This window comes from Sturnus vulgaris, chromosome 10, assembly GCF_052056855.1.
Source record: "Sturnus vulgaris isolate bStuVul1 chromosome 10, bStuVul1.hap1, whole genome shotgun sequence".
Taxonomy (NCBI): domain Eukaryota; kingdom Metazoa; phylum Chordata; class Aves; order Passeriformes; family Sturnidae; genus Sturnus; species Sturnus vulgaris.
The window spans coordinates 25,326,499-25,341,310 of NC_142252.1; the positions used below are offsets into that span (position 1 = coordinate 25,326,499).

At 40.2% G+C, this 14,812-nt stretch overlaps 1 protein-coding gene across 1 annotated transcript in view; it reads left to right on the forward strand.

Moving 5' to 3' along the window:
• The window catches only part of WWTR1 (WW domain containing transcription regulator 1), a 42,217-nt gene that overhangs the window by 6,461 nt on the left and 20,944 nt on the right, over window positions 1–14,812 (forward strand). The gene's annotated exons all lie outside the window — the stretch shown is intronic.

Below are 14,812 nucleotides of genomic sequence, written 5' to 3' on the forward strand. Positions count from 1 at the left end.
GCCCCCTGAGTCCAGCAGCCTGTGAGCAGAAGGAAGTTGGAGTCACTGGGAATCTGACCTGGGCTGAAGGAAACTGCAGTGCAGTTCCTGTTGTGCTGCCCAGGGCCTCCTCTGAAATCACAGAATTTCTTTGTGCCTCCTCTCTGGCCTTCATTTCAGTGCCTGTCCTTGTCCGTGAAAAAACTTCTGTGTATTGAAACAGACAGTGTGCAGTAACAAACCTTAAATATTGCTTCATGGAAGTTGTTTCTTATACTGCGAGCTTACACCCTTTTGTGTTCTCACGGATCAGCTCAGATTTTAATCACCAAAATATCACAGGCAGTTGTGGGTGATTCCTGATTGATTACTGCCAGTTCAAAATCCCTGAAAAAAATACAGATTGCTCTTTAAATACACTTCTGCTGCCGGCTTGTTTACAAAAGCTAGTTATAGTTTGTAGGAACTACAGCAACTCCCCAGACACTTTCAGACATAGAGCACACAGAGGAAGGTACAAGGAAGGCACCTTACCCAGCTGGGGTCTGTTAGATTTTCAGATCATGTTTCCAAAGCTCTCTTCACCTGATAAAATCATCTGGCCATGTGGGTTGTAAGTCACCTTTTTATAAAAAGAATGAAAGACAAAAATAACCAAACTGAACTGTTGGGTGGTGTTTGTTTGCCTAAGCAGCCTTTTGTAATCTTAAGGTAGAAATACCAAGGTTGTTTTCAGACATTTCTTAAAATCCTGTATTTTGGAGTGCTTCAGGAATAAATGTGATTGCCATTTGAGAAAGGCAATTTGTTTTGTCTTAGTCAGACTGCTTGGACAAAAGCAGCTTTTCTGATTTTGACACGTGCTCCATATGGAGGCAGCTCCGTCTGTGGATTCCCATCCCCTGCTGCCCCTGCCCTCACCTGCCTGAGGTGTGTGTGCCTCTAACAGAGCAGCCTTTGCCTCAGGAAATCAGTGCAGCCTGGGCTGGGTGGGGGGAGTGTAGGAAAGGTCAGCCCTGTGGGGCTGGCAACCCAAATTTAGTGTGGGAATTCTTCACAAAAGGGTTTTTTATTTCACGTTTGGTTTTGATATTGCATTTCCCATTTAATGTTTTACTCATTCTATTGTATATGTTTAAACAGAAATAAAAGTGCTTTTGATTCCTGAGATTGAGGGAAATATTTTTTGCAAATGAAGCAAAATGAATGATGAAGAAAAGATGATGTAAAGAAATGCCTACTGTTACTTAAAGTGTAATTTCTAAAGGCATAAAGCAGACTGGATTGTATGGACACATGTCAAAACAGAGGGTTTGATGTGAGTGAAGGTGATGTGAAAATTGTGGAAAATTCATTTTGAATAAATGTGTGTCTCTGCAGCCTGGGCAGCAGGAGGGGTGCAGTGATGCCAGTGATCCTCCCCATCCCTTCACCTGCAGGGGACACACCTGCTGGGATGCTGTGACAGCCATTCCTTTGATGGAGGTGTTTCCAGTCATGGATGGTGTTTTCACAGATGCTGCCATCACTGTCAGCCCTGACATTACCAAGAGTAGGTTATAATATTAGATAAAGCTTAATTTTTATTAGAGGTGGTGGAGGGCTCTACTTCTTTATTCATCTTTTATAGTTGGCATTTTGACTTTTTTTCTGTTGCTGGAGAACTTTATGGAAGTGGAAAATCAATGCCATTATGCTACTGCAAGAGGGCAGACAATGTAAAATTTAATAACTAGAGTAAATGAGATTTCTAGTGAGACTATTTACAACTTACAGACAGTGCAACAGTAAATCATTGATATGTAAGAGAAATTAAGGTTTTGTTAAAGCTTCAGCAGTGAGACTGGTCAGTAAAGGTGTGTGTGGTGTAAAACATACATTTTCAAAGCTAGGAGAGATCCTGGTTTGAGATTTGTAACTTTATAAAAATCTTAGCAATTTTAGTCCATGAGATGTAAATGAAAAGATAGCTCTTGGTATTAAACATGCTAATGCTCACCCAAATATATGAAGAAATATTCATTTAAGCAGTCATCTGCAGTGACTGGATAATTCACATTATGATGTTTGTTTTCTTTCTATGGTAGTGTTTCTTTGAGGCCAGAGGGAAGATCTGACTTTGCTTCCATAAACGCTGGGTAGTTATATGTGTTGTGAATTATTTGGCAGATTTGCCATGATGTTGCAGTGCCAGGGAAGTGTCGTGCTGCCATGGCAGGTCCCTGCTTTGTGCTGCAGATGGAAATCAGTGGCAGCAGAGATGGTTTCGGGTGCTGTGAATTCCAGAAAGCAGCTCCTGTGTTGATTCTCTTGTCAAATAATTGCCAAAACGTGGGCATTGCACTGATTCTGGTGTTCCTGCTGTATATTTATGGTCAAGTACTGCTCAAAACATTCATTAAATGTTGAGGTTTTCACGTGGTGTTCTTTTTTTAGCAGTTCTGACAGATCTTTCTTGTAGCAGGGTCGAACAGTGGAGGGTGAAAGAGAAGCCCAGGTTTGCAGGTGAAATAATCTGGGGTGCAGTGAAGGCACAGGAGCAGTGCCAGTTCCACTTTGTGCTGCTTCCCTGCAGCTCCTGACAAATGTTTGCATTTATTTGAGTCGTTTTGTGCTACTGCCTGGTTTGCTTTACTAGAAGCTTGCCTTCTACTGAGGATATTGCCTCATGAACATTTCCTTTTTCTGTCAGGATGGCTTCGACTAGAACAATATTTTCAGTGGTCTTTTTTTATCTTAGAGAAACAAATGTCTGATTCATTTTTCTAGAAAAAACAGGAAGCTGGGAGGTAGATAGATAGACTTGAAATGCATACTGTAACTTAAAATGTAATTTCTAAAGGTATAAAGCAAACTGGAAGTAAGTCTTTGTTAGATTCTGAGGGGATATTACACTTTTACTGGTTTTCTCCTGTTACCTGAACCTCGTGTGAAGGACAATTTAAGATGGTCTTGTTAAAAAAGCCCCAAAGCCCAAAACAGCCGTGCTGAAATGCAGCCCTCAGGTGAGAGCAGCTGCAGCTGTGCACCTTTGTGGGTGCTGTTTCCTGTGCCCATTCCAGTCGTGCTGCTGTGGCTCTGGCACAGTGACACACATTCAACCACAACTGAGAACTTCCCAAAGCAAGAGCAAACACCCGATGGGGAGACTGAGGCTGGGAGTTCTTTCTGCCGTGTATGAGGTTGAGATTTTTTTAAAATGGAATCACATGATTAATGGATGAAATGTTCCAATTAATTTTAAGAGATTGAAAAGCCCTGCATATTCATAATCAGGTTACTAAGCATGACTTTTTTTTTTTTTCCCATAGAAATGATTGATCCTAGAGGCATTCAGTTTCCAGCATTTTTATCAAAAAGAAAAGTTGCAAAGGTGTTTCACCCTATGTCAGTTTTTAAAACTGAATTTATATGTGACATTTTGCATAAACCACAGCTTTTAAAAAGAATTATTTAATGTTAGCTGTTGAGAGTTTGCAGTTTACAATTGAATTATTTCTTTGAGACATTTGAATAACTATTCCTTCAATTGTGTAATTCCAGATGGCATATGCAAGGGTCTTGACCTGCCAGATCATCTCTGCTAGGCCTAAATAAATCTTGCAAAGTCTTCCCTTTGCTGAATTCTTTACTGAATTCTCACTTTAAAAAATGTTTATTTCAATTTAAAATCCTAATATGATCACCTTGTTGTAAAGCATTTAAATACAAGTATTTCAAAATCCTGATAGAAAGTTTACTGGTTTGTAATTTTTAATTCTAAGGCACTTTGGATTTTACAGGGAAAATATTTGCTTTCATGAATATTAAAGAAGCAATACAGTGCAAAGCATATGTAGAGCTGTTAAATTTGATGGTGATTTGATTTGAAAGAAAGATCTTGTGTGTGAAGTTTTCTTCCAAACAAGTTATAAAAACAGTGCCTCTGTTTTAATGCAGTCTGCATGAACAAAATAGGCAATTTTTCACACTTGGTTATGAAGAGTTTTGTGTTTAGTTTGTATGTTTGGATTGTTTTATTTAAAAAGTGAGCTGTAGTGAGGATCAATAGTAAACATTTTAAATAAGCATAACCAGTGAGAAGTGCTAAGTGAGTGGAATATTATTTATCATTATAAGAGGTTTACAGGATCTTTGTAGAACTGTCACTGAAGTTGGTGGGTATAAGCCATTATTTTTCCTTCATAGTTCTGAGTCACCTTTAACAGATCCATTCTTTTGTATCATATGTCACAACGATGAAAATAATAATTTTTTTTGTTGATGTGACATTTATAGCTGGTGGAATAGCTGGGCTTGTCTTAGTCCTTAACCTGTTATTAAGATAATTGTACTTTCACTTCATGCTTATTATTTAAATAATCTAAAGCAAGAGGGTGCTCACTTTAAGCATAGGTGAGGCATAAGTTGTTCTTTCTAACAGGACTTTAATTATTACTCTTCCCTGAGCTCAGTATGCCAATAAAGCATCACAGATACTTACTAAGATGAGAGAACACCTTACAGGTCCCATCTTAATTTACATTCTTACAAGTTTCTTTTGCCTCCTAGTAGTTTATTTTTGGTCAGAGGTTCATTTTCACTTGCTGTTTGACTTTGGATATTACAAAGTCTTTGGAGTCTTTTGAAAAACCATAAAGGATTTTAAGGCTTTGCATAATAATAAAATACAGTTCAGCAAAATATTTCTGCTGTGGAATTGTAAAGGAGGGCAGATGTCCTGGGTTTGGCAGTTTGGAGAGGAGCAGCTGCCCTGTGTGGAGTCAGGAGCTGGACTGGATAATCCTCGTGGGTCCCTTCCAGCTCAGGATATGATATGTTTCTATTAAATAATTCTGCACTTAACTAAATAAGAAGTCCAGTTGAAATACAGAGAGACTTTTTCAGGTAAGAAGCTGGTCTGAAATATTTCGTTCCTACGAGATTTTAAAAACCACATTTTTGGTACCGGGTTTTAAATGGTGCACTAGGAAATTTTACAGCACTTAGGACCTTTTAAGTTACATTTTTCAGTCAGTGACAGCATTTTTTGTAGCTGTGATACAACATTTTAGTATTAAAGAAAGTCACACCTTTTCTGAGGATAGCTAACATTTTTCTCCAACCCCTCCATACACACACACATCCCACACTACTCCCCTGTAAAATTGTATTTGTTAGCCAGGTTAGATGTCCAGGCTAAACATTGCCTGACCAGTCCCTCTCTTGCATTCCTGAATAAAAAAGTTTAGGGACTGCACCTGACCTGCTGATAATAAGTGTAATTTGTGGTGCCTCCATTTCCATCATTCCTTCAGAACTCAGCACAGTGGGTTCCTGTGACATGTGCCTGTTTTCCATGCCTGTAATCCTCAGACAAGTGTTCCCTGCACCCCGCTGGAAATCACTGAGATGCACCTGCATTGCTAAAATCTGATCTTTTTATTCATTATTCTGAGCTTAAGGGAAGCCTAACTTGTCCACATTTGTACTTAAATCTTAAAAAGATTCCTTTCCAAATAGACTGTTTGGCTGGAATATTGTGTCAGAAATGACAGGAATTCCTTATGTTCAGCTAAATTTACTTGGAATTCTGGTCTCATTTTTAAATTCTCATGTACAGAGAGCACCAGTGCAGAACTGTCACCCTTCCTAAGCTCAGACCAACTGTCAGCTTTCAGACATTGTTTCTTTATTTTGGAAGTGTTTTGTTTGAGAAAAGACTTGGTCTTTTAACCAGCTCCTGCTTTTCATCTGTTTTTCATGGCAAATGATCACATTTCCCAACGATTTGCAAACAGTGTCTGGCAGGATTTCCTGGATACACATTAGTTTTGAGATTGGAAAAGGTCAACTTTCTGATCTCTGGCGATTAGTGTGGTTATTTGTTCTGCCTTTTCTTCCATGGGAACTAATCAGCTCATATGGAAGGTAGAACGAGTGTCCAAGAAAAATCCATCTGCTAGATGATCACCTCCACCATGAATCATAAAAAAAAAATAATCCAAGTAGGGCATCTCCTGACCTTTGTGTATTAAAACTTTCTGAACAGCTGGAACCAATATGTTTGGAGTCAGAGTTTTGTAAGAAGCTTCTGAAAAAGTTATTTATAACCTGATCCCATTTTTGTCTATCAGAGTGAGGTACTGAGCCTTCACAGCACACAACTCATAATTGAAATTGTGTGAACAGAGGGCAGTGGATAACCAATGCTGACTGTGAAAAGAACCGTTTATTTTAGACCTTTCTTTTTATATTCTAAGCTGACCTTCAAAATTAAAAGTAAGGAGGTAATAATAACAGGTAAACCAACAGATGTTTATAGAAATTTGACCAATTTTAATTTGTTTCTTGTGACTCCACTGGAAGAAGTGATGGGGTTTTTCTCATGTGCTTACGCCATGTAAGACATTGAAGCCATGGAAATTTTTCCATGTTGTGAGGGAACTCTCTAAATGGGTAGTAGGGAATAGTAGAGAGGATGGTGACACTGATAAAAGACAAGGTTTTGTCATTATTTGCATAGAATCCATCAGACATTTCTGACCCCTGAAAGTGAGGGCTGTGTTTGAGTATCAGAAGTGCTAATGGATTTCTGAATCTTAGAGGGAAGAGGAAAGAGCCATGCTCCACATCCCTTACTCCAGCAGTTGAATTTGGTTGATTGCTTTCCTTTTCCTCACCTTCTGAGGATTTACAAAGATTGCAGCATTCTGTTCTACCTTTTGTCTGTTTAAGAATTCTGTGTCTCCTGAATTGTCTGTTTTCCTGACTGTATTCTCAGTAGTGATTAAATTGCCCAAATGGAGGAAGTAAGATAAGTCCTGATGCATTCAAGGTCATGGTTGTCTCAGCATTCATGTAAGCGAAGCAGATTTTCTCCTATTGAATTTATTTTACAGAGGAAATGGCAGAGGCATCCTGATGGCTGCTGTCCGTGCCCTTTGTTCTGCTCTGGGGGTTTGGGGTTTGCAGGGAGGGACGAGCAGCTGTGCAGGTGTGGGCAGGCAGGTGTGGGCAGGCAGGTGTGGGCTGCAGGGATGTCCCCGCTGTCCCTGGCTCTGGAGCTGCTCTGCACAGCCCTTATGTACTCACTGCACACCGTCACAGAAATTCCTAGTGCTCCTTTAACTTTCAACATTCAGGTTGGGAACAGTGGTTCTTACGACTCTGATTAATCTGCACCATGTAACACTTGAAAGGATTGCAGGGACCAAAAACCGGAATTTGTGGTTGGATAAAAATACAAGTGTGACACATTGAATATGGGCAAGTGAATAAACTTCAGTGTTTACAGGTATGGTACCAGTCACAAAGTTGTTCCTGATGATGTTTCAATAACAAGTTATTTTCTAAAATACTGAGAGATTTGAGTGCTTGATATTTTAAATAATTCTATCTACCTCATAACCACTAATGAGATAGATAAATATAGACCCAAAGTAATTTTATTAATCTAAATAGTTATGTCTGTGATAATATTGAATGAAATTTGTTGCCTAAACATTATTTTTAGTTGGTTATGTTGTGCCTAAATCATGGGAGAAAATGCTTTTGCATTTGCTCTTTGGCAGACTAAAGTCTTATTTACAAGATGGAAATCTTGGTCTGAAGAGTTGAGGATTTGGGTCATGGAGGGGGAAAAAAAAAGATTATCTAGTTTGGGCTCTGTATGTGTGCTGTGCTGTAGCTACTGGCATTCACACTAAAATGTAAATATTGCTGTCTGTGAAGTTCAGAGAACAGAAGTTATTTTGACCTTTTTGGAGCTTAATAAATGTGCTGACCTGAAAGCTGAGGCTGTGAGAATGATCTCTGCAGTACCAGGAGCTGCTTTGCACAAATGTGTGTACTTTGAGCTCCGTTTCCAGAGGAGGAGGATTGTCTGCTTGGGAAAGCTGTTCCTCAAACCAATCCGTGTTATTGTTTGGAAATCCTGACCAAGCAGTTCAAAAGCTTGTCATAGGAAAAAGTTAAAACAACTGCTGTGCATTTGGGGAAAGAAATTCTCGAGACTGCTGTAGCAGTATTTTGTTGTCTTTTGAAGAAATGCTGTTCCCTGTACGGTTTCAAAATCAGAAGGCAGGCAGGATTGCAGATGGGCCTACATATGGAATAGAAAATAGTTTTATTTCTGGAACAAAAGCCTTTTAACAGAAGTGTACTTGAATATATTGCAATGACCTGAAGCTCTTGACAAGTTATTCTTTGAATTCCAAAACAAAAGCAGTGCATAATTGTTAGTTAAATAGCAAAATAGAGTCTTATTGGTATTATGATAATTAATTCAACCCTCTAAATATTCAGATTTAAAAGGCACCAGTACTAGAAAAAAATCCCTTTTTTTTGTTAATGAACATGCCAAGATGCACAATGCCCTGGAAACATTAATGGTGATTTTCTGACAGGCTCAGAAAGCAAAACATGAAATAAAATTCTAGATTACAGAGGAGAATTCTGGGACTAAATTCTGTGGAGTCATACATTTCTCTGCCTCTGGCCAGTGCAGTCGAATATAACATTAGGTGTTTTTTCTATAACTTCGAAGGTATTTGTGTCCTGTTTTGCTCTGGGTTGTTTTTCTATCCTACCATTTGTTCTTGCCTGGGCAGGATTTTCTATGTGTCCTTTTAAGGGGACTCTGCGTGGTTGAAGGAGGAATTCTTGTTCCTGTATTAATTTCTACTAGAATGCACAATATGTTAAAGTAGTCACAGCTTGTCTAGAAATTCCACCTTGATAGACAGAGTATTTATTAAGTTGGGCCACTTCTCCCATTCTTGTTACAATTTATATACTAAATACAAAAAAATACTGTATTTTATGTGTGCAAACCCTGATTGTTCCTAAATATGGTCTCTTTTGACAGGGCTTTTATGCTGCTAAAGTGAGGCATTCCCAGCAAGGCCTGTGATAGCCCCTAGCTCAAGTAGAGGACAGATACTTTCCTTTCATTCTATAACCTGTTCAACAATTTCAGGAAGTGCACACATCTGAAAATGTCATGTATCTCTCACGAAAGAATGCTTTGTCTTCAAATTGCTACATTTTCCCCTAACTAAAATAAACATGGTTTTAATAAAATCATTAATATGTCTCTTTAAATATGGGTGCTACAGGCACTCATCAAGTAAATAAATGCATTAATGCTATTATATATTGTATACGTTACAAAACCCTAAGAATGTTCTATATAATAGCTTCATTCAGTACCTTTTTTTTCTTTCTCTCAAGAATTGTGATTTCATCCAAATTCTAAAGGTTAAGTTGTCAATAGAACTGAAAGGGTGTTTTGTTTCCATTTGTGTAACTAGTTTAATGTTTTTTAAGGCCTCCATGTACGCCAACAATGGAATCAGTCAGTTACAGGGGAGCTCAGCAGGACATTCTCAAAGTTCTCTTCACAGCAAATTATGCTGAAACTAATTCAGGAAAAGAGCAACTCTCTTCACTGAAGGAGTTACTTAGCATAGGGTAATAAATATTCAAATACAGATGTAATGTTCCAGCTTCAAGATCAGAGATGATGATGAACATGCAGCAGGAGAACAAAGTCCATGGTTCAATCAGTTTAATAATTACATTGTGGCTCCTTGTTAAAGCTTCATGTAATTTTCATTAAACATTATCATTGTCTGAAAAAGCAAGTGCCATGAATTTGATTAGCTAAAACTTGTGAGCTGGATTGCTGCAGAGCATCACTTGAACTCCCACAGCAACAAGTGGGTGAACTGCTGAATGTTATATTCTGTAAAAGAAAGTGATGGAGAAATGCTGGATTTTATATTTGTGTGCTTTTATCGCTGTGAGGGATGATATATTCTCATTCTTTCCAACGTTTAACAGCAGAAATGGAATCAGGAGCATGCAGCTCTAAGCTCTTCCCCCTAATAGTTATTTTTGTTTCACATGTATATGCTGGGTGTGTGATTTTTACAAAATATTATTAACATTTTGGCTTTGAATAAGGCAAAATTTTGTGCATTCCACATTAGCAGTGAGTAATGTCGGCATAGAGTTAAATTGCTGAGGCCCTGTGGCTCTGGGGTGTCTGTGGGGGCACTCTGGGCGCTGGGCAGCGGCTGTGGACACACAGTGGCTGCTCCAGTTACTCCGAGGTGCCAGCCAGGGCTTTGGAAGGGCTGGAAGAACAGGCAAAATTCTTCCCTATCTGATTTTGGTGTAAAATGTAAATACTGCTGTCGATTTTTGTGAGTCTCTCCCATTTTCCCTCCTGTGTCAGAAGCCACAAGGGCGGAGCTGGCTGTGAGAGGCTGGCACTGTCCTGCCTGCAGGGCTCTGCTGAGAGCAGGGGCCTGGCCCTGTCCTCCTCTGTCCCAATATTTTTCTCCATTTCCTTCCCTTGGGGCTGCAGGCTGAGGCAGGTGAGGCAGGTAATGCAGGATTTGTTTCTCCAGCCGGACGAGGTGTCCACCCTCGGCCTGGCCCCAGGGCCGGGGCACTGCCGTGGGCTGGGCCGTCACCCACGGCTCAGCCGCCCCAGGCAGCATTTGTGATCTAGAATGCAGAAAAATAGAAGAGACTTCAAACCCGGTTTTGTTTGTAACAGCCCAAGTACCCTTTGGGCTGCCCCAGACATTTGGAAACATCGAGAAACCTCAACATGTTGAGGCACCCGTGCTCAGTAACAGGAAATATGCTGCAGCTGTCTGATTTTCCCATCTCAGACTATTGTCCCAAGAAAGGAGCATCTTACCCATTTGTCAAGTTGTATCTTCACACGGTAGCTTAAAGAAAGACACTAGTCCTTCATCTTCTTTTCATCTGGCTTAGTGCTTGCTGAAAAAAAAGTAGATTTTTATCTCCATATAATTGCATAAAAGGGTGTGTGTATTTGAAAGAATCTCCTCCAACCTGCATTAACACCCCCCGTGCCTCCCTGTGATTCCTAATATACTCATGGTGGTAGCTGGAGGCTGTGTTTTGAACACAAAAGCAATGTATATTTTGTAGATTCAGGGGCTAGATGTTTCAAAGTACTCTCTGAAAACACTGGATAGTGCTAAATATGTTGTACTCCTGATCTGTAGAATGGGAATAGCTTTGCAAAACTGAATGGAGATGTCTGAAGTTGCACTGTGGTGATTTTCTCATTATCTTTTAAAGAAAGCTTATTACACTTGAACGGATTTTGAAAAATTTTGCAGTAGATATTGGATGAAGCTGCACATTAGTTAAAGAAAATCCTTCATAGCACATCAGAAACAGAGCCTCTGAATAGTGAAATGCACTTAGTGAGTAAGGCAGGTACCCTCTGGACAAAGCTGTGATTAGGTCATTAACTGTGGAATTACAGGGCATGACCACAAGGGAACGCAGAGAAGCTCGCACTGAGCTGGCTGTGTTCATTCTGTTTAACTTCCACGTTCCTTTGTTTTTTGGGTAATGTGAATATAAACCGAAAAAAAAAAAAAAAGTCTGAGACAACTGCCAGCCTAATGAACATAGATGCTTTGTCTGCACAGTCTGGCATGTAAACTTGATGCCAATCAAGAATTTTCTCCAAACGTTTTCTATGTGGATTCATGCCAGCGTGAAGCTCATTGTCTTCAGCAGGATGTGATTCAGATCATAATTTAACTCAGTCCCATTTCCACTTAAGTTTGAATTTAACAGAGCAGTAAACAAGTGACAAGCCATAAAAATTGGGCTGTCCTACTGAAGTTGCAGGGTTTTGAAGCCCTCGTAGAAGTGACTGTCCCTTACGTGTCTGAAGGCAGCTCCTACATCACAGGGACTGCTGCACTCTGCTTAAGGGTTACAGTTCTCAAAAACATGGCAGCAGGACATGGTGCTGCACTGCCTGTAAAGTCTTTTCTTGTTGTGATGAGAGCAGAACTTGGCTCTTGAAATTTTCCAGTGTGTGTTGAGAGAAGGGGAAAAGCAGCATGGCAAGGGAAGGCATTCAATCTGAGGACAGGAGGCAGTGTCCTCATGCAGTTGTTGGAGCACATCCTGCCTTTCCCAGCAAGAAGCATTTGCAAATTCTCGTTCAACATCCAGGAAAACACACAGCTTATGTACAGGTCTTTCTATAAGAGGTAATCTAAAATGTTTCTCACCTGCTGCTGTCCCAGTGAACAATAAATCCCTCCTGCTTTTGCATTACAAGGGTGGCAGCAGGAGCAGTGCCTGCCCTGGGCACGGGCTCCAGCCCCTGCCAGTCCTCCCACCAGCTCCAGCAGCTGCCATGAGCTGCTGTGAAGTGCCACCTAATTATAGCATTTTCCTGATCCTCTTGATCCCCTTCAGGGATTCCTGGCCCTACCCTTGGCCAAACTCACCACCTAAAGGGAAGGCAGCCACGGAGGCACCACTGCCATCCTTAGGGATTGGGTGGTGTTTCCCTGGTGGCCAGTGGGTTTGGAGGTCTCTAAATATCCCAATAAATTTATCTACTGCTGGTAAGCGTTTAGCCCAGTTTGATAGTGCAGTGTCATATATACACACAAATTCCATTCATTTCTGGGAGAATTGAACATGTGCACGTAGGGTAATTGTTTCTGAAGCTAAAAATCATTCCCTTTCATATCTTGCATTTTCCTCACCTGTGACTGTAAGACATAAAGATCACGTAAAAAAGAATGCTAGAGCTAAGATTTTTAAGTAGATGGCACTCGATTTTCACAGATGCCCAATATTCTGTGGGTTTGTACACCGTTCCCTTCCTGCTGCTGCATCCTGCATGGTGCTGCTTACTGGAACAGTGTGGGGTGTGGCTCTGGCTGTAGTTTTACCAGAAATTGCACTGCAGTGCCCTGAGCAAGCTCAGACAATAGACTCAAATGTTGTGTCCCTGAGGTAATTTTCTTGAATTTAACAAAGTTCCCATCTGTGTAAAGGCATATCTGCCACATCACACAGTGTCAGAGCAGTGTGAATGGCCTCTGCCTTCCAGTCCACTTTCTTTCTGTGCTGTTTTTGTTTACAGGGAGCAGAGGGATGGAGAGAAGGTTGGGCAATGCTGTGGCTCTGCTCCAGGAGATGTAAACAGATTTCCCAATGTTTGGTTTGGGGAAGCTGGAGGTGCTCCAGGGCACTGGAGTGTGGCTCCCTTGGAGGGCTCCTGGGCCAGGGCTGTGCTGGCTCAGGCTCCAGCTGCCCACTCTCATGTGGCTCCTCACAAGACCCACCCTCGGTCCCTGTGTTCAAGCCCTGATAAAATACCCCAAAAAAGCTCGACAGTCAAATTCCATGGTTGTGTTATTTCAGGTGACAGTGCACTTACAGAACAATCAGTTTGTCTTTCTCAGTTCCCCCACAACCTTTTTAGATTAGTTGCTCTGAATTTCCTAATACCAGGAAAAAAAAAAAAAGTCTGAAAATAGAACCCACTGAGTGAGGTACATTGGTTGTTGGAGTGAGTACAAGCAGGACAATTTGTGTCCCTCATGCTGCTGCTTGCTGGTTTAAACTCACTGAGATGTCTTGGCATGGCTGCAGTGGAAGTCAGGGATTAGAGCCTTGCAGTTACAAAATGCAGCACAAATGCAGAGGAACACTGACATTTCAAAGCAGGAGGCTGGCACCCAAATAGGAGGAATTTAACAAAAGCCTAAGGTGCAACAGGTGGAACAGAATCCTGAAGTCTGAGTAAAATACTCAGCTGTTTGCATCTGAGCTTTGGTGTAATTTTTCTTTAGTGAGGGTGTACCATTGGGATACAATTTGCCACTTGCTGAATTGGAGCTCTGCAGGACTTTATGGGTGGGAGTGCCATGACCCGAGCAGGCTGGAGGAGCAGTTATGGTCCATGTTCTCTGTCCTATTTATCACATTCTCCAGTATCTCATTTGAGTGGTAAATATTTAACTTTCCCTGATTTTCTTGGAATATGTAAAGTTCTTGTTTGCTTATGGAGACCCCCATCAGTCTCACCCATGATGTAGAAACAGAAGCTACAATGGACATTTCTGCTTTCCTTTCCTGCTTGTTTATGAATGAAGACCTTGTTGAGAAATTACCTGCTCTGATATTAGGATTTATAATGATAAGAGATGCAAAAATTGCTTATGAAAAAATTGAAATTGAGAATTTTAGTATGGATTTTGGGGCTGCTTTGTCATATGTTTGAATATGCTTCAAATAAGAATCTTTTAAAAGTTATAAAAACGAGTTGTAGAAGTTCCTTACTTATCTACATAGTTCTATTTCAATATTATAGATGATTGTTAAAGTTTGAGGCTCTCTGACTTCACGCACTGTATGCAAGAATTCTTGTACTTGAAATGTAAGAGTAAAGAGAAGAAAGGTTAAAATGTAATAAAGATTTACAGTGAGGGGAGAATACAGTGTTTTAATCCTAGAGAGAAGCAGTAGTGAGTGGTTTCATTGTGAATAATAACAAACAAATACTCCAGAAGCTGCAAAGAAAGGAAGTGACTCAGCAGTTTGAGGCTGAGTAACATTCACATAAAAGTGTGATCTTCCGTTTGAGAATTGTACATTAAATGCAAAATATGAGGAGAAGAAAATGGCTACAGACAGCATAAAGATGTCACATTTTTTCTGTTGTTTAAAAAATTATCTAGATTATTTTCCTTTTTCTTTTCTTGTAATTCACACTATTTGTGGTAATACTTGAGATGTACATCACAATATAGCCTGAAACTGGGTTGTGGGATTGGCCTGGTGATCAGCTGGGTGTGGAGTTGTGACTCCATGCCACTGGGGGCTGCAAAAGCAATGGCAAGTTTAAGATGGAGCTCACTAAAGATTTTAGACTGTTCTTTTATGAAAGTTGGATCAAAATGGTTTTCCAGACACAGAATGTTTAAATTTTTATGCCTCTTGACACGTTCTCCTTAAAGACTTTTTGTAACCAAAAAGCCAG